Consider the following 19,926-nt stretch of genomic DNA (forward strand, 5'->3'; position numbering starts at 1 on the left):
TAAAAACTCCCTCACAGACAGTGCCGTGTGAGCTGGTGCATTGTCGTGATGCAGGAGCCGTGAATTGTTGGCGAGAAGTTCAGGTCGTTTTCATCTAACTTTTTCATGCAGCCTTTTCAGCACTCCCAAAGAGTAAGCTTGGTGAACTGTTTGTCCAGGTGGTACAAATTCATAATGAATAATCCCTCTGATATCAGAAAAGGTTAGCAACAGCGTTGCAGCAAGTTCACAAACTTAATTGTCAGACTTCATATACCCAATTCAAGTGCATCATATTATAAGGCAAAACACTCTGGTCCTGGCTTCTCCCTTCTTCCTATTTTTTGGTTCTTGGGGCCTCAGGTTCGATGTTAATCTTAAAATATGGGCACCTGGAAAATTGGAACAGTTGAAGATATTCAAACTCTAATAAATATACTGGTAGTAGTATATATCATGAAATATAACATAGAAACAAAGATCCCTACCCTCCCCCAGCCAAACTTTCTTGAAGATCTTTTTCTAGGCAATGGAATATAACATTAATGAGAAAAGACAGAACTTTGAGGAGATTGGGAAAGACAATGTGTGCAATATCTGGAAAAGGTTTGCATAAGTTACTTTGGTTCAGGTTTAAGATAAAAGTCTAATGTAGTCCTGCCTTGTCACCAGGCATAAGGTCGATAAAACCTTCAAAGATTCTTCAAGCCAGAAAGACCTCTGTCTTCTTATGTTATTCTGGGATCCTAAACTCTTCCACCTTTCATACTATTATTTTGTCATATATAATACTATACTCTTAATATTTCAACTATGATGATTCGTGTCCCAAAGACATTGCAAAATTCATGACTTCAGGTTTAGGGATTAATTTATAGAGTTTAGTCAGATTTTAGAGAGTTAGACTCCCTGATTTCTCTAACAATATTGTTTGTCCTTTTGTATATTAAGGATTCTTTTTCTGTCAAAGACAGTAGGAGGTAGATCAGAAGAGAACTTGATTTCAAAATATCTGGAATGTCGAACAGCCATAGCAGCATTTGGAGTCCCCATAGGAAGTGGCAAATGTATACCTATTATTTGAAGAACTGAGGATATAATACAAAATTAAATGGCCTCTGTTACCATTTATTCCTCAGAATGGCAAATTAGTGGCAGAACACTCTTTATAAATCCCTTCACAGAATCTACTGAAATAAGCTTGTGCTTCCTTAAACTGTGTCTTTTCAGTGGTCTTATTTCCTACTACCTTGGAGGAAATAAACTGCTTAAAAGATTAACAGAGACTATACACATTACAATTCTGTGGCAGAGACAATACTCTGTATTGACCAAACCACTCCCTTTTCTTCCTGGAAAAGAAGGATTACTCCCATCCCTTTCAGCACCAAGGACACTGCCTTAAACACAAAATACATTTTACATTCAATAAAAACTTGCAGAATGGTAAATTCATTAATAGATGCCAGCGTTAGCCACAGGCAAACTAACGAGGGCCCTGTTTTATTCCCTCTGGTGCCCAAGGCTCTGTGTTTCCTTTTTTCTATCCCCTATGAAAATCTACCCTCAAGGGAAAAAAAATTTCTTCCCTACTCTATACACTCAGGAATAAAAGTCATGTTTCTCAACCTATGTATGATAAAGGACCCATTGAAGACCAGTACTTTTGCAAAATGTAATACAAATTACTAAAAAATGAAATTTAAAAATCAAAGATGTACAAAATACAAGTCCTAAATTTCTTATTATTAGCTTTAAAAGACTTAAAATTGCATTCCAAAAGATAAAATCACAGCAAACATAATATAGGGAAAAAATAAGCATCGCAGACTGGCCCAATCTGCAGACTACACTTTGCCAAACACTGGCATAAATGACTAAGAAACAAAATCTTCCCCTGTGGCCATTTCCTTTTCCACTGACAAAATATGCAAGCAAAAGGAGAGCTGCCTTTGAATTAGAATGCCAGTCACTGACTAGCTAACGGCAAGGACATGTTGAGACAATGGCACTCCCCAGGGCCCCGAAGTCCATGTCCACGCCTGCGCTGAGGATGGGAGCTGGCCAGGGCATGGGCAGCAGGCATAGGTCCAGAGAGAAAAATGTCAGCAGCAGAAGCTTGACAGAATTTTCACACTTCAAACACAATAAACTCCCAAGCCCCCCATTTGAAGCAATGTGGGTACTGACTTGTATTTTTGCTTTCATTGAACTGGCTGTGACGTTAAGACCCTGTTGTCCAATTTACATTCCCACCAGTGAAATATCTTAGATGGAAAAGGACAAGAACCACATGATTTCACTCATCTGTAAGATAAAAAACAGAAAGCAATAAATGAACAAACAAAACAAACTAATAGTCAATAGACAACAGAAGCGTGGATACCAGAGGGGAAGGGGGTTTGGGGACAGGAGGAAGAGGGAAAAGGGGGTCAAATGTATGGTGATGGAAAGAGAACTGACTCTGGGTGAGCACACAACGTGATATATAGATGATGTATTACAGAATTCTACACTTGAAACTTATATAATGTTATTAGCCAAGGTCACCTCGATAAATTTAATAAGAATAAAAAGACGCTGCTGTCAAAATGCTATTAACATGTCAAAATCACAAAGGTTAAAAATGTGGAAATTTTTAAATGTAAAATTAAGCCAAGTTAAGCCATTCTGTTCAGTAGCGGGGGTACTTGCTTTCATATAGTGAGAAAGTTAACAGAGAACTAAGATTAACATCACCAATAAGAAACAGAAACAAGACTTTAAAATTAACTAAATAGGTCATTTAGGGACCAATTGAGAGATTCTTAATAAACGTTGTAAGATGTGTTAAACATTACGCTGTAGGGAGATAACATTTGTAACTTTAATGTGACAATTTTATGTGACGAGAAAAATCTTGGACTTTGACGTGTTGTTTATTGGCACAGTTTTAAAAATAAGTCCAGCATTCTGACTCTGAGACCTTTGCCTTGAATTAAATTGACGAGAAGGCCAGAAATAGTGCACATCAGTACAGTGCTCCTAAGTTTGTAGAATAGATCAGGTTTGTATTCTCCTCCTGCCTACCCCCATTTTAGCACCCCTGACAGACTAGAACCCCCCTCATCTGTCCCTATATACTTCAGGTCCTTCTGCCCGGTACTCTCCCGGGTTTCTGTCCCCACCCCACAACCTTCCCTCCCTTCAATTTTACAAGGTATTTCTATCCCAGTGGTTTGGTTTCAGCTTGTACAACTGTGTCTTTGCAGTTAGGAAATCACCCTGGAGAGCCTAGGCATCACGGTTGGGTCCCATGACCAGGAGACTTTGCTAAGACTTTGGCCAGTCTCTGCTAGGAAAATAAAAAAGAACAATGAAGGCAATTATTCCATTTATTTCAGCTATAAATCCTAGTTCGCCTGAGTAGCCTGAATGATGAGTATTCCGTGAAAATGCTCCTCTCAAGTGCAAAAGAATTACAAACAATGTGCACCTATTTCTTATAACACAGCTCCAAGAGTTCAAATCTAACCAAAAAAAAAAAAAAAAAAAAAAATATATATATATATATATATATATATATATATATATATGCTAATTGAATCATAATGTAAGTATGGAGAAAGGGAAGGAAATTTCCAGCACTAGGATGCTGTCGTGAGAGTAAGTTTGCTTAAGTAATATCATACTTAAACAAGGGTCACTGATAATGTTAGCAATCGATTAATATGTAATTACTAAGAGCTTACTATATACTCGGGAATAAAGTGTAAAGACAGAGGACTATGAAACTTCCAACTCCAGGAAGTTGTTTGCAATTTGGTCCAGGTGGAAAGATATGAAATAAGAAACTCCATGTTTGAGAGCTAAAGAATGTGGTACGGACTCTAAACCTGCACTGTTCAATACAGTGTTCACTAGTAATGTTGAGCACTTGAAATGTGGCTAGTCCAAATTAGGATGTGCTGTAAGAATAAACTATAAACCAGGTTTCTAAGGCTTAGAAAAAAATGAAGATATTTCATTAATAATTCTAAGTTAATTATATGTAGAAATAAAAATATTTGGAAATATTAGAACAAGTAAAATACGAGGTGTGATCAAAAATTACGGTGAATGCTGCTGCCAAGGGCCATACAACGGAAAGGCAGGGATCTTTAATATGGGAAGAGGCACACCGAACCTTAGTAACAGTGTGCGACAAGTTTCAATTTGTTCGGTGTAGTCAGTCAGGTGTGAGCTACGGTTGAGAGAAGGTGTGTTTTAAAGTGGGCTGTAAATCATCCTCCATCGTGACAATGCTCTGCATCACACATTGCTTTTGATATATGGCCATTTCTGTCAAATAAAAACATTATGGCGTGTCCTCACCCACCTTATTCACTGCATCTAGCACCATCTGACTTCAGGCTCTTCCCCAATCCCTCAAGTCAAAATGATACAGGACATAGAGGCAGCCAGGACAGCACAACGAAAGACACTCACAAAAGAGGACTTCCAGAACTGCTTCAGAAAGTGGCAGGAACAGTGGGATACGTGTGCCCAAAGCAAGGGGGAGTATTTTCAGGGGGATGAATGGCAATGTGTCTTTTAGTGTAATAAATTTTATTTAAACATTCACCATATTGTTCGATCACACCTCATATATTGTTAAAATTCATTTTACCTGTTTCTAGAAAATATAAAATTATATATATGGTTTGCATTTTATTTCTGTTAGATAACATGGCTTTCAAAAACTGTATTTCAGAGGAATGGGAGCTCAGAAGAGAATGGAGTAATCTGGGTCCCCTGGAGGAAACAGAGCTCGAATAGGTCTTACGAACTTGGACAGGCAGAGAGAGTAAAAGGCAAGTCAAATCTGGGAAATGCACTAAAGGAGCGAAAGTTGGGAAAGAAGATAAGAAAAGGGGCAGAGGGAGCAGAAGGTGCACTCTGGGGTGGATTACAGAGAACAGCCTGACAAGGATGGAGGAGGAAGACAGAGGGGATGCAAGGAGATAGAGTCTTTGAAGCCAGGCACAGGTGTGGGGATTCCTGAGAAGGCAGCCCTTGACAGGGTCTGAGTTAGGGAGATTTCAGATGAAAGCTGAAGGAAGAAAATTCTAGTACTGGATTATTTAAACCTCTCATCACATTAGAAAGTTCTTATATAAGCATTAAAATCAGATTTCCAACCACAACAAAATTGTACAGCTCAGGCACCCAATTCAGTAAGAAGTAACAGCACATTCTCACACATCCAATTAACCTTGGCCTTTAGTTCAAGTTTTGTTGTTGTTGCTGTTATTTTCAAATGCTATCATACAGAGGTGCCGCAAATCCTAATAGGGAGGGGAATAAAAGAATGGAAAGCATGAAGGAGGTTTGAAAAAGCTTTCAGATGATGCTATCTGAATTAACATTTCCCTTTCTTATCTATACAAGAATATGCCTTTTCTTGAAAGCTCTCTGCAATGAAATACTCATTGATACACATCAATTCATTTTAAATCAATTCCTTTTAAAACCAGTTTGTCTTCCTCTATCGCGCCCTTTATGTTGGTCCAGAAAGTGATTGTCACAAATATCTGGGTGAACAAGATTGTGAAATGTGGTCATAAAATAAGTGATTATTTCTAAACTCGGCTTTGTCACATTGTAACGCTCCACAAAGCACCTTTCCCTGGGCTACGTTTCATTTTAATTGATCCCATCAGCGCCACATCTCTATCCTTCACAATACCCTCTATTTTAAGAGAAGCCAATCAGGTTATGGGTTTGTTAGTAATAAAATTACCAAGGAGCAGTTTGTGGATGGTAAGAGCAATAGAAATTCTAAAGAGAAGTAGAAAGAGAAATAATGAGCGCCCTCCTCACTTCTTGGAAGTGAACAAATCTGAGCTCCCTGAAGCAACACTTAACCTACGGTATTAAACGGTAATGGACAAATATTAGGAATGCCGATGTCAGCTGTTAGACACTGTTGGCATCAAAGTGTCATTTAAAAGTTAAGTTCTCCCAAGTATTCTTTGTCAGGTTTCTTGCTACAGTATTCTTTTCATACGAGGACAGAACCGTAAATCCCAGAATAGTTTTGCTCTGGTTTTAATTATTTGTGTACTGGGTTGATCCCAGAGTGTGAGCTGGAAAAAAGGGAAGTGTCATAAATAGACCTTTGTGCCTCCCGATTCCCCACTGTGTCATTACTGGTAGCACTTCCCATTGCCGGAATGATTTGCAGAACCTAGTAAAGGAGCATTCTGCAAGCTGCACCAACTAAAGCACAGGCCTCACACATTTCAGCCTCACCCCTCTCTCCTTGGGTGTGTATCCACTAAACCTTTATAACATATCACAGAGTGAGGAAAGACAGAACAGCAGCTCTAACTACACAGGCAGCGCTTCTTCTCTGTGTAAACAAGATGAATTCGTTAGACTGGAAGGTGGTTTCTTTTGGAGGAGTGAGAAAGAGGTGACAGAATCAGAGAAGCCTGAGAGGGCTTCCTTTTAGGAGACTGTTACAGGATAGAAACTAAACTTAACGAGTATGATTTACGTGAAGTGACTTGGGGGAGCTCTTTTGAGGAAGAAGTCCATGTGGAACGGGAAGTATCTTGCAAGAGGGAGATTCTGGCAAGTGAAGAGGGCTTGGTGAAGGAGGCAGGAGCTACGTGTGGTCAAATACACAGGTCCAGCCTTCTTCCCTGCCGGCTTGGAGCAGGCAGGCAGTTTCCTCAATCCCAGTTTTGTTAACACAGCCCTTTTCAGTAGAGGGATCCTGGCACCACTGCCAAGAACGGGCATTTGCATTTGAGTGAACCACATTTGCCATACTTCAGGCTTAAAAGGAACCACCCATTTTCCTTTGCAGCTTTTCAGTAGAGGGATCCTGATGAGAGAGTGGGAGGCGGAGGGGGTGGGGGAAAGGAAGAAAAGGGAAGGGAAGAAGGAGAGGGAGAAGAAAAAGGCAAAGCTTCAAAGGAGAAGGAAAGATGAACAAGTTGATACAGTAAGGATATAATTATAAAAATAGTTGTCACCCTGAGTCCCTACACTTGAAATGTGCCGGGTATTATAAGTGCCATGTCTAACCCCCACGATAACCCTTTGTAGTGGGCATTATTATTTCCCTTTTTGTTGTTGTTGCTGAGGAGACTGGGACTCAGAGAAGCTACGTGATTTTCCCCAAACCAGAGAACTTATAAGTAGCAGAGCTGAGAACTCTGGTTCCCTGATTCCAACACCCAAATTCACTCTTCTAATCCATTACCAGAGTGGGAGATGGGTTTAAAGGTACGCATTTATTTATCTTTTATTTATGCGAAGTGATAGTCATTTTCTATTTACAGAAGTGATATAAAATCTTCCTTTAAAGTAAATTTACATTTCAAAAATTAACAGTGATTTTAAGAAATAGCTCAGATATTTGCAAGAGTATGTATGGCAAGGGACACTGCATGAAACAGTACATCCATTTACCGTAAGTCAAAGTGAAGCAGCTTGAAGTAAGTGATTTTTACTGACCACTCCCTAAATCTCACCCAAAAGAGGTAGTGCTCAAATTTAGACATACAAGGTGAAGAAACAGCTTCCTACACCAGCCACCGGCTTCTCTTCCACACTCTTAGGAAACTCCCTCTGTGTTAATCAAGCCCTCACTGGCCTTGGAGGGAGGTTTCTATTCTCTGTAAACTGAGACTGAGGTTGGGAAATTAAGAAGCATCTGTCTTGTACTTTATTATCTCAAGGTCAGGATCTGCACTTCTCATAGCGACAATTAGCTAACATATACAATTAGGCCATGCAGATGAACTAAGCGAAGTTAGAGGAGACATCCAGGAGCCAGTTTCCTTTCCCAGGTATCTTCCAGGAACAATGGTGGGGTTGTTATGCTGGTAGGAAGGAAGGCGCGATACTGGGACAAATGTTTGAGGGCAAGTGGAGTTTTTGTAGAACTCCTGAAATGACATGATGCACAAATGTCCCCCTTACCTCTAGAGGGTAGCCGGTTCCTACGTCCAGTAACACTGATGGACAGCAATGTAAATTTCTAGAGTGACTTCCTGACTTTTTTTTTTTTACTTATTTTTTATTTTTAGAGAAAACTCTATCAACTTACCTCTAGCCAATATCATCTGCTGATATCATCAGCAAATGACACTAACGTGATTCTTGAATCCTAAGATGCATCTTTCTCCCATATTTCTGAAACTGGACTATATACCTAACTGTCCATTTTGTTTTGTAGCTTAATTTATCCAGAGGGGAGTGGGGAGGCAGTGGGAGGGGATGAGGAGAGGGAGGGAGGGAGGTGGAGAGGGAGAAAGAAAGAAAGAAAAAAAAAAGACCCAACTGTACATTCATTGCGGTCTTTATTCTTCTTCATCGCATCTCATACCTGATTTCCCCTTAGAATTGAGTAAATATATTGCTCACGTGTGTTTATGGGCATTAGGGTGAGTCCTAATTTTAGAAGTCTGTCACCAAATAGAAGCCTCTCTTCGTATCTGTGGCTTTGAAGTCCTTTCTTTTTTAAACTATTAAGTACTACAACAGCTTTGTTAGGGAAAATGCATTTGAACAAAAGACCAAGCTGGTACAAAGAATAGAAAAACTAATCAAAAGAATGTGACTATGTCCCAAAGGTTAGAGTCACCTTACTATCAAGAAAGGCTAGAGCAAGGAGAACCAGATAATTCGGAAATTGAATATTCCAGGGCTCATTTATCTTTATTTTTAATAATTCCATTTGCGTGCATGTGTTAGATCACAAGGTCGTGATGTTACTCTTCACGCTGACTTCTCAAGTAAATCACAAACGAGTTTTTATGATAATGATTTATGGGGTTAGCTATTTAGATTCCCAACAGAGAGTTTCCTACAAAGGAACAATTATTTGACTTCTGAGATGTGACATCATTCATGAAACGAATGGTTTCCAGATGCTTTGATTAAAAAAAGATTAAAGAATATATGCAACATAAAATTCCAAAGCAGGTAAAACTAACCCTGTGAGCGGTCAAGAAAAATAGTGGTGAGAAGGGAGGGGGTCGTGATACCACCAAGGTGCCTCCTGGGGAGGGGCCGGCTGGCAATGTTCTCTTTCCTTGGCCTGGCTGGTGCTTACACAGGTGTGTTTACTTTGTGATAATTCACTGTGCCGTGTACCTAGGAATTGCGCCTTCTTCTGTATGTGTGCTCTAGTCTTCAATTTAAAAAGAATTTTACAAAATAAATGCAACAGATATCGGACTCCTTGTATTATTTGTTGACAAAAAGGGGGGGTTTCCTCTCCCTTCAGGTACACTGTACTGCGGCTTGACTATTACATTGCCTACGGGGTAGGCGCTCCCCCTAGAACATTAATCTCAATGTTCTCCCAAGTCATTATCTGCTCTCTAGCATTTCAGAATAGAACATAACTCCATATAAATGACAATTTCTGGTCATTCTCGAAGAATAACACTAAGCATGAAAATCTGAAATATTGATCTTGTGCCGCGTAATGATGTTTCTATTGATGTGAAGTAGTTCCTATAAAATTGTAGACTTGCTGTCTCAACACACGTAACTGGTTCTGGAATCGCACTGTTGGGTAGACACCCATAACTGGAAATGACTTTCTTCAGTAAGCAGGTTCCCACAGGACACTTCAGGGGTATGGCTGCTGTATTCTTCCGTCTCAGGTTCCCCAGATTCCTGAGGACAGAGGAGCTCAATAAGTTCTACCCTCTTCCTGCCCCGACAGAACAGGCAGGATTCAGTGAGTGGGGTTCTGAGCAGGGATGATAAGAAAAGGATGGAGCAGAAGAGGACTTTTGTCCCTGGGAACCAGTCACAATGGGAGCATTGAAAACATGTTGGAAATTCTGGCACCCATCAACGTGTGTGAGGACATGAAATTGACTCAGGTATCAGATTTGCTCGCTTCACCACGGACTGGGTGGTGTCTGTTCAAGACGAGAACAAAACCCCATACCATCCCCCAACTCCCAGAGTGAACAGATTCACGGCAGTGAGTGGGGGATGGTGATCCCCAAGAAGGCTTTGTATTCCTGTTGAATCATGCCTACCCCCTACCCCCCCGCCCCCGCAAAGATACATCCATGTCCGAATCCCTGGAAACTATGAATGTTTATTTGGGGGGGGGAAGAAGGTTGGGGGTTCTTTGCAGATAGGATTAAGTTAAAGATCTTGAGATGAGAGAATCCTGGACTACACAGGTGGGCCCTAGACATTTGTCAATGACAAATGTCCTTATAAAAGATAAAAGAGGAGAAGGCAGGGTGAGAGACCAGTGGTACAGGGTGGAGTGATGTAGTAAAATCAAAAGACAAATAAATAAAACACTGGAAAATTGTTCATCTACAAACAAGGAGTGAATCTCCTTGTAATATGTAGTAAGTTGCTGGAAATGAAAAGAATGAAAACAGTGTAATAGGAAAAAAAAATGGGCAAAATAAAAAATGGGAAAAAAAGAAAATATAAATGATCCTTCAACATATGAAAATATTTCAATTGTAGTCACAATATAAGCAATGCAAAAATAATACCACAGCCAAACCTATGCACTCTTTAAAGGAATTTTCTTAATTTGTTCTTGTTTCTGATGGGAACTTAACTTAAATTGCATTCAACATTTATGGAGAATCTAACATAAGCAAGGCACTATGCTTAGGCCAAGGGGCCTTGTCTTCAGGAAGCAGTCTAGTGAGGGGACAGACTTATATTCCCCCTGTGTTAGTAAAGCAGAAAGAGCTCTCACCTGGTTGCTCGCACACAAAGGTGTTAGTTGAATTGGTTGACCTTTTTTTGTTGTATGTATCAGGTTATATATTACAGAATTGTTTGTAACAGCAACAACCCAGAAGCAACTCACATGTCCATGTAAAGGGGACTGGTTCTACATCTTTGGTTCAGCCACAGAAAGGAGTATTCTGCAGCCCCTAAAAAGAATGAGGAAACTCTCTATGTACTGGCATAGAAGGAAGACAGATGGTTGAGTGAAAACAAGACAAAACTGGCTGCAGAGTATGAGACTTTTTGTCTAAGAAAGGAAGGTGACATGAATTTACATTTTCTTGCATTTACATAAAGAGATAGTAGAGAGACACAAAAATTCAACAGAAGAAAGTGGTTTCCTACAAAGGGTAGAAGGTATAGGATGGGAGAAGACTGGGGTGGGAGATGGACTTCCCAGTGCGTTCATTTGAACATCATTTTGATTTTTTAACATGTGAATTTATTATTCATGCATAGAACTAAATTAAACTTAAGACTATTTATTGGTTGCCTGCTATGTAGAAAGCCTTGTGGTCAGTACTATAGTAACACATTTAAAACAGCCTCAGTGAGTGTTTGGGAGCGTCTGTGTGCTAGACATGGTGTTCTGCAGTGGTTGGTTGGGGTGGTGGTTTATAAGTTAATAAATTATATTAAAAGTCCCATCTTTGACTCTGTACCTCCCTCCCTCAGGGCCTAGCATAAATATGATCTTAGGGGAGATGGAACACATTTGAATAAAAAGATAAATTTCAATAGTGCAGAACAGTGCTGAATAAATACTGAAGGAATAATACTCTACATTAGAAGAGGAAAACATCCAGAAAGGCTTCAGAGAAAGTAAAACTTAAAATGGGCCTCAGGAATCATGTAAATTAAATCTTTTCCACAAAAAGTTCTTCTACAGAAGAATTTTTTCTACAGAAGTTTTTCTGTAGGAAAAGAGTTTTTTACAACTTGCCCGACGACACTGATCTTCTAAAGCAGAGGTGGTGGTAATTTAATTCCATTAAATTATCAAAAAGTAAATAACCTTGCAAACTTAGTTTATCCTGGTCATCTTAGTCCTTCCTTAAAACAAAAGTAGTACACGGAAATGAGCTGGATTGCCACTCACAATTTGAAAAAGTCTCACTTCTTTATTTTATTCCTTTTGAATTTACAATTTTAAATCATCTCAGGAAGCTTTTGTCTTTAACAGCTTTCACAGACAGTTTCTCTCCATGGACTGGCCAGAATCAGCAGAGGAACTGCAAGTTTCTGTTCCTGTCCTACACTTTACAAAGAGGTTTCACTTGGCTCTTTGGGCCCTACTGGAGAAAAGGAGTCATCTGTCACAAGTCTCAGGCTTGGAACCGCCCCTCTATTGGCTGAGTGGGCTCTGGCACAGCTAGCCCACCCCTGAAAGCTTACCCAGAGGAAATCACTACCACTGTCATCTTGATGCAGCTATAACCGCCAAGAAGTTCTTCTGTTGAGATGGAAAATCTCGTATCTTCAGCCCACTGGTTCTACTGTTAGCCTCAGAACCCTGCAGAGAAGACAAATTCATCTCAGGAGAGTTAAACTCAGAGAGTTAAAGAATCATTCTGCTTTATATTAGTTTGGAGTTAGGATGTGGGGGTCGGGTGGGAAAGGGGAGTGAATAATGTTTTCTTGCTGTTGTTAGTTTGGTTCTAAACAAACCTTTATAACGTCTGTTAAAAGGTAACGATATTTAGATTAATTCCAAAATATGGTATCATATTATATTAAATATGCTATTTAATCTAGTTGACCAAATCACTTGAAAAGTAACATTTTCAAGAGTGCATCTTAAACACGTAAAATGATAGGTAGAGTAGTAACTGTCTTCTAAGCATGCACTGAAGTATTTCAGTAGCCCTATTATTGTAGGACCAAGATGTTCAAATAAACAAGATTTAGTACTGTAGTAGTAAGAGACAAGCCTAATTCTCTTCCACCAGAATTATGGTCACACAGAAATAAGGTGTCTGAACACTTTTCCTGGAGAATAAAAATTGTTTTGAATAAAGTGCTGTCACCTAAGTTAGCAATACCCCAAGCAAGTTTTATGGCTCTGTAAGGAAAGAACTGGCCTACTCATTTGGGAATTCAGTGGGTTTGGAATGCAGAAAGTGACAATGAGGTTGGAAATGGATTGGCTTTGGGGTTTATTCTGCTTTGTACATAAAAATAATAAACCTTTTCCAACATGAAGTAATGTAAAATGAAAAAAAAAATCTGTCCCTAGAGTATACAATTACCTCATAACCCAATTTGCATTTCTTTACTCCAAGTGCATTTTCTGTGAGTTCTACTTAAAAAGCGAAAGCTGCTGTGTGGTAATTAATTTTAACAAGCATTTGGCAGACTGAGCTGGACAGTATATGAGCTGCCCTATACCAAGTATAAATTTGAACTGCACTTTTCATGGTGTTTTTGTTTGTTTGTTTTTTCCCATAACAACATTGTTTAGGCATTTAAAAAGCATCTGGTCTGCAACTTTACTTGTTTTTTCTTTTTATTATTCATTTGGATTTTTTTCTTTTAATTCTATTTGAATACACTAGCAGTCTATAAAAACTGTTAAGAAATGCAAGAGATAATTGTATCTTGGTGTAGCAAAACTGGAAGGGTATCAGGTATTTGCTATTCATTAAGAGGACATGTTTTTATTTTCTTTCACCCCCGGTGTTCAGAAAAGAAATGTGCACATCTCCTGATTTATAATGTCGAGTTCATTACTGGGAAAAGGGCTATAGCACTAGATCCTTATATCATTTCCCATGCAGCATTTTCATTCTTAAAGCATTCTTTCGCAAAAGCAAGTGATAGTCTTGAGATGTGCTCAGCAATGTTCAAGCACTAGTTCTCTTTTCTATCCCTATATATGGAATATGGGCAAGCAAATAACGAGTCATTTCGAGCAGGCAAATACATTTTGAGACAATAGTATAGTTTGAGAGCAATAAGTTACCTCGCATCTATCCATCTAGTTTATTGTTCTATACTAACTTATTTATGCATGTTTCTATGTTTATAACTTACATGTAAAATTGCAAAATCTTAATTATGGCAAAAAAGACATCCTGTAATTTCCCAAGCAAGCTGCTAAGAAGATGAATAGCTCTCTACATATTTTAAGATGAAAAACAATGACATGACAATTCATCTATTTTTACATTTTTGAAAACAGACTTACAGTCTGTGACTCAATTGCTTGCTCTCACAGAGTCCTAATTAACTTTCATGACAACAAATCATCAAATGTCATTGCTTCTATAAAGGCAATGCTTTCTTATTTTTCATAATCAAACTTTAAACTGATTAAGGTCATGGGTACAATTACAGGTTAAAAACAATGTGTCTGAATTTCTCATCCTTTTCTCTTGGCAGTATATCAAATATTTACTATTAATACCAAGAAATCTTGAAGCTTAAGTGGCCTGCTGTTTGTGTTACCTGAAAATACAGTAACGTTCAAATTAAGTTTTTCCTTATTAATGTCACTTGATCATGTGCCATTTGGAGCTTAATAAAAGCACATTTGGAGCTTAATAAAATTCTGCAAAGCTAAACCTATGCACTCTTTTTTCAATTTGTTCTTGTTTCTGATGGGAACTTGCTTAGGTTAAGCAAGAGAATCTAACATAAGTTTATGGAGAATCTAACATAAGCAAGGCACTATGCTTAGAGCCCAAGGCAGAGAAAGGTTCCTCAGACAAGGTGCCTCGTCTTCAGGAAGCAGTCTAGTGAGGGGACAGACTTATATTCCCCCTGTGTTAGTAAAGCAGAAAGAGCTCTCACCTGGTTGCTCGCACACAAAGGTGTTACAGATCTGTCCCAAACTAAAGGTGTGACCTTGAGGAAATCTCTTTTTTTTGTCCTCTCAGTATCTTCATGTGTAAACTAGGAATTGGGACTAGATTTATTCAACAAACACAAACTAAGCATCTACCATCTGATAATAGTAGCCAACCTTAACGAGCAATGACCAGGTGGCAGGTATCAGGGTAAAGATTTTAAGTTGAGTGTCTCCTTTGATCCTCAGAGCAATCCCATTTTCAAGAGGAGGAAATTGAGGATGTTGAGTAACTCCCCCAACGTGATAAAGTGGTCGAGGCAGGATTCAAGCCTAGGATGATTCAAGCCTAAAAGCTGATGCCTTTAAATCCTACATTGTGTTGCTGCAACCATCTCTAATAGCTTCTAACTTCCATATCATATGACCACTGTTTGCCCTAAAAATGAAAAGTACACATACAAAGTTTGGTTTTCACATTAATAGAGGAGATTAAGGGTACGTAATAGAATGACACATTGATTCCAACTGGGGAAATCTAGGAAAACTTCCTGGGGAGGCCACATGCCGCCGAAGGTTTCCTCACACAGAACTGGAAGGGTAAGGATATTCCAGGCTAAGAGAACTATGTGAGTGGTTACAGAGTAGTAAACACTCATGGATCTGCAGGGAACAAGGGGAAAGGGCAGTGAGAACGAAGCCTTGAAAAGTCGGCTGCAACCAGATTGTGAAGCCTTCAGAGTCCTGCTCTGACACTAGCCACTACAGGAAATGGGCAGCTACTGAAAGCTGGAGAACATGACTGTGAAATAATTAGTCCCCTTTTGCTTTGGGCTTATGTCTTTGTTTGGTTGGGGGTTTTCTGTTGTTGTTGGTTTTAATTATTTACAAGCAATAAGAACATTTGGCAAGGTTGCAAATACAAGATGAACATACAACACTAGTATGACTAAACACTAACAACAAGTAATTTAAAATCTCATTTTTAGATGAAACAATTTTCAATAGCAACACAATTAAAAGATAATTTGGCAAAATCTCGCAAAAGATGCAAAGTGTCTCTTCTGAGAAACTTACAAAACCTAATCAACGAATATGAGAAAAGTTGTAAGTAGAAAGATATACCATGCTCAAAAATGTTAAGACAATAAATTCATCTATAAATTCAATGCAATTCCAGTGAAAATCTCACGAAGGTTATTTGTGGAATTTTACAGGCCTGTCATAGGAAGAGAAAGGGTCAAGCTTGTCAAGAAAATTTTGAAGAAGAGAAAGAGTAGATATCAAAACCTCTCAGGTGTCAAAACATTTTAAAACTAAGTGGCCAGAGATTGGTCCAGAGACATTAGCTGTGGTTTTATATTTCTTAGTTGGGTTAAAGAAATAGCACGGAGAAGAGAGATAGGAATGATACCAAGGACAAGAGAGAGACAAGCCGCTCCACCGCACCTCACCCACTTTAAGTCAGAGTGACCCTGATCCTTAAGCAGAGTGACTGGATCTTTTAAATAAAGACAGAAGCTATTTGCAGAAGAAATACTTGCATCACAGAAGTCTGATCTAAGGATAATAATTCTTGGCAGTTGGAGTAAAGTTTCAATCAGGCACCTGGCATTTGTCAATCATCTGATAGGTGCTAAACACAAAGGGATCAGATGATGAAATTGCAAGCACATCGTCCTGGGTCTCAAATAGCCTATGACAAAACTGAGAAGCAGCAGTCACACATGAAATAACTAAGGAATCTACTTACGAAGTAACACACTAGTGAGTAGAATAAAGTATAAGAATAAATGCAAAAAACATACTGAGAGTTGCAAGTAGAGGTAACTATAGGCAGATGTGCTCGGGGAGATATCCTGAGGTGGGTCTGGAAGTACATGGCTGGAGAGGGAGTCATTGTCCCTGAGAGCACTGCTGCTCAGCTGCTGTGGGTCCACCGTGACTCAGGCATACAGCGGGGCAGGACCAAAACCGTCAATGTGCACTGCTGACTGCGCCTAAATTCCGTCAAATTATGACCGACTTATCAGGATACAACTTCAAAATCTGTCTTCCTCTGTAAGAAATTAGCTAATGATCCTGTAGAAGATTTAAGAAAATGATAGGCTTGTCTTCCTGCTTCTTGTTGTCTTTCTTGTTGTGTTTCATGACACTGCAATGAGCTAATTTCTTCTCCTGGGGACTCTTTATTTGGGGCCTTAGACCACACAACTGTTGCTTTCCAGGTACAGAGCACCAGCATGGAAGGAACACAGGTTAATACCTGTGGAGGACGTGATTCCTCTCCTTGAGAAGCTTATTGATTTACTGTTTATACAATCATTCCTCCCCGGAGAACCTGAAAGGATATACTGGGGGTGCCAAAAAAACATATACAAGTGGACACTTTGGTCAGCGTTGCCCAAGCAGTAGTTCGCCGTAATCAGAAGAGTCTGGACACTGATGGTAACCACTTTGAGCACCTCTTGTCATTGCAGAAGTCAAACGCAACTTATATTCATCTTTTGTTATCGGTATATATTAAGTATTACAATTTTAATAGTTTGTTCCTTTCTTAAAATGGGTGTACAATTTTTTGGCACCCTCTGTATATTGTATCCTAATGATGTCTCTTGCAGGGCGATTGCATACACTATACATCATTAGGACTACGGACTTTTAGCTTCAGACATGGACCCCACTAGAGCTTTCTAAATCATTTATTTCACACTAGCTCACAGAACTAACTTTATATATCCAGGAACCAAGATTACAACCGGAAGTACCTTAGTTGGGTGTTGGCTCATCCATCTTCCAACTAAAAGGTAATGTACCATGACGCACATATTGGTAAGTCTGTAATGGTTAAGACAACCACATAAAATCTCATTACTTAAAAGAAATTAAACTCACTGTGGTTTGTATAGCAACATCCCTCATCCATGTACAACATCAGAGTGTTCACATGACGGTCAGTTAAATGTAATTTGCTGTAATCTTGGTAAATGGGAGGCAATCAACAAGTCTTCAGCTCCAGCTCCAAAGCAGCACATAATACATTTCTGAAATACAGTAATAAAGAGAATGGGGAAACTGCTTCCTGACAATAACTGATACTTGTAGCAAGAAGGTTCCCTGAGTTTTGATATACTTATTGGAATTATAACTAGATACATAGTGTAAAAGGTTTGTACGTCATTTGTTATAGCTTCTGTTATCCCTGTGTAGTTACTAAAATTGAGATGAGAGCCACCATCACTTGAATGTGCTGTCTAAAGTCTTTGCTTGATCTCAGGTGAGCCTCATAACGCTATGAGATATTACCCTGCTTGCCATTTTGCAGTTGAGGAAACTGATGCATGGAGAAGTACTGCCCAAAGTCTCATAGGCAAAAATAGTACTTATACCAGCTCTGATTCCAGAGCCCAAGCTCTTAACCAACTGCTTCACTGCTCCCCTAGTTGTAGAGACTTTTTGTATGATTGTTCGTTAATTGTATGTGGATAGCTCAACAATTTCTAAATCAGGTTTTAGGGTTATCATTCTGGCTGGAAATGGGGGACTAGGGCTCTTGCTTAAAGGTATATTTCAAGAGTGAAACTTATTTGTTACTTAGAAGGTACAGTTATTTGGGGTGGTTTATTTGGGCTGATTTAACAGAATTTGGAGGAGAGAAAGGTTAAAGCCTTCCCACGCCACGCTTTGGAACTGCTAATATGGATCACATCACTACATACTGAATGTCATTTTCTCATTCAGAGGAAAGGGATGTAGGGATGTATGCCAGGATTTGTCCTCTTCTTTTACACCTTTGGCCTTATATGTACTATGGACCACAGTATTAAGTCATAATTACTTTCTTTCCTCCTTATTTTTTGGTGAAAGACATACAAGCTACTGCTACACAATGCCTAGATAATTGTTCGATTAGATGTGGGGGAAACATTCACATTCACTAGCTACAAAGTATCGTGCATACAGAGCCACTTCACATATCTCATTTCTCATGGTCTTGCAGAATTTAGACCTTGGTGTTTGGGTGTTTCTCTCTTAGGAAGCATAGTTCTGCGTTGATATTGCACAAAATCAGAAAGCTGTTGAAGACAAAAGAAAATTATTTTGCCTCTAGGCAAAATTTTGAAGTAGAAAAAACGATTCTTAGTGTTGTAGTCCACTCCAAGGCACTTCATCCGAGTCGCAATCTTACTCTGAACTGCAGGGTGTTATCTGAGGAAGGCTGTCATTAACTCTATACCAGCCTGGGGTCCTCAGGACTCAGTGGGTTCTGAAAATGCACAAAACTGGCCTGAATCAGCCAGCTGTGTGTCCGTGGGTAAATAATTTAATCTCTCTGAACCCCAGTTATAGCCTCTGTGAAACAGAGATGACACTCTGTATATCCTAGAGGTTAGGAGGATTAAGCATAATTCTTTATGTAGACTGAGGAGCAGGGTACCAAACACACAGTGGGAAACATAAATAGCACCTGTTTGGTGTTATGATATAAGCATAGAACAATGAGTGATGGGTCTAGTCCTGCAGAGGGTACAGGTTTGAGGGAGTCATTTGTGTATTTATTCCTCCCTTTCTCTGTGAATGATTAAGATGTGCTTCATGATTTTTAAAAATGAAAAATATTAAGTGCCACTCATCCATAGCGAATAAGCTGAATGCACAGTCGCAGACCAAAGGCTGATTTAATTCCAGGTTTAAAAAAGTCGTGCAGCACATCAAACCGAACGGTAGAGTACATTTAAAAATGTTTTTTTTTTTTTAATTTACTTTGTGCAACTAGCAAAAAGGACGCTTAAAGATGTGAAAATCATGCTTGAGAAAAATGTTTACATGTAAAGTGAAGAAGACTATGTTATATGGGAAAAGGAAATTACACACCCGGACTTGGGATAAGTTAGAGGGTACTTAATTGTGTCATAAGAAAAAAATAAATACATTCATTCACCAAATATTTGTGGAGCGCCCACTACCTGCCAAGCACAAACAAAACCACTCACACCACCAACGGCTCGGGTCCCAGCAGCCTTCCCCAGAATGAACAGCACCGACTACCTCAGTTAACACCTTAAGCCAACATTGTTCGGAGCGCGTCACTCAGCAAAGGGACAGAGCGAATGGGCCCCGCCCTTTCACAGACCACGTGTACTTACGTCACCGCAAATCGAAAACGCCGAACAGGTACCTACGGTGTCGCACGAGGAAATGGAGGTCCCGCGTGCAGCGACTTATTCCGCCCACTTAAAAGATGGCGCTCGCCGCGTCAGTCATCCCGGCTGCCCAGCTTCTTCCCTTCGGGGGCGGAGTCTAGAGAGAGCGGGAGGTGTGCGTTTCGGAGGTGTGTGTTTTGTTTCTCCCTCCCTTTCTTCCCGCCCCTTGCTCTCAGAATATTTACTGAGGGC

The 19,926-nt window shown here is 39.5% G+C and overlaps 1 long non-coding RNA gene across 4 annotated transcripts; it reads right to left on the reverse strand.

Annotated features, from left to right (window-relative positions):
* Positions 1-147: 147 nt before the first annotated feature.
* LOC117032083 (uncharacterized) lies at positions 148-19,644 on the reverse strand. Of its 4 annotated transcripts, XR_004424678.1 has the most exons (5): positions 19,525-19,644; positions 17,426-17,574; positions 12,139-12,256; positions 2,170-2,286; positions 148-371 (listed from the first exon to the last, which is right to left on the reverse strand). It is a non-coding gene; the product is annotated as an uncharacterized LOC117032083 (long non-coding RNA). The 4 variants fall into 4 exon arrangements; XR_004424677.1 differs by lacking the exons at positions 148-371; positions 2,170-2,286 and adding an exon at positions 8,320-9,642; XR_004424676.1 differs by lacking the exons at positions 148-371; positions 2,170-2,286 and adding an exon at positions 11,862-12,035.
* Between the last annotated feature and the right edge of the window lie 282 nt (positions 19,645-19,926).

Source organism: Rhinolophus ferrumequinum, chromosome 12 (assembly GCF_004115265.2).
Source record: "Rhinolophus ferrumequinum isolate MPI-CBG mRhiFer1 chromosome 12, mRhiFer1_v1.p, whole genome shotgun sequence".
Classification (NCBI taxonomy): domain Eukaryota; kingdom Metazoa; phylum Chordata; class Mammalia; order Chiroptera; family Rhinolophidae; genus Rhinolophus; species Rhinolophus ferrumequinum.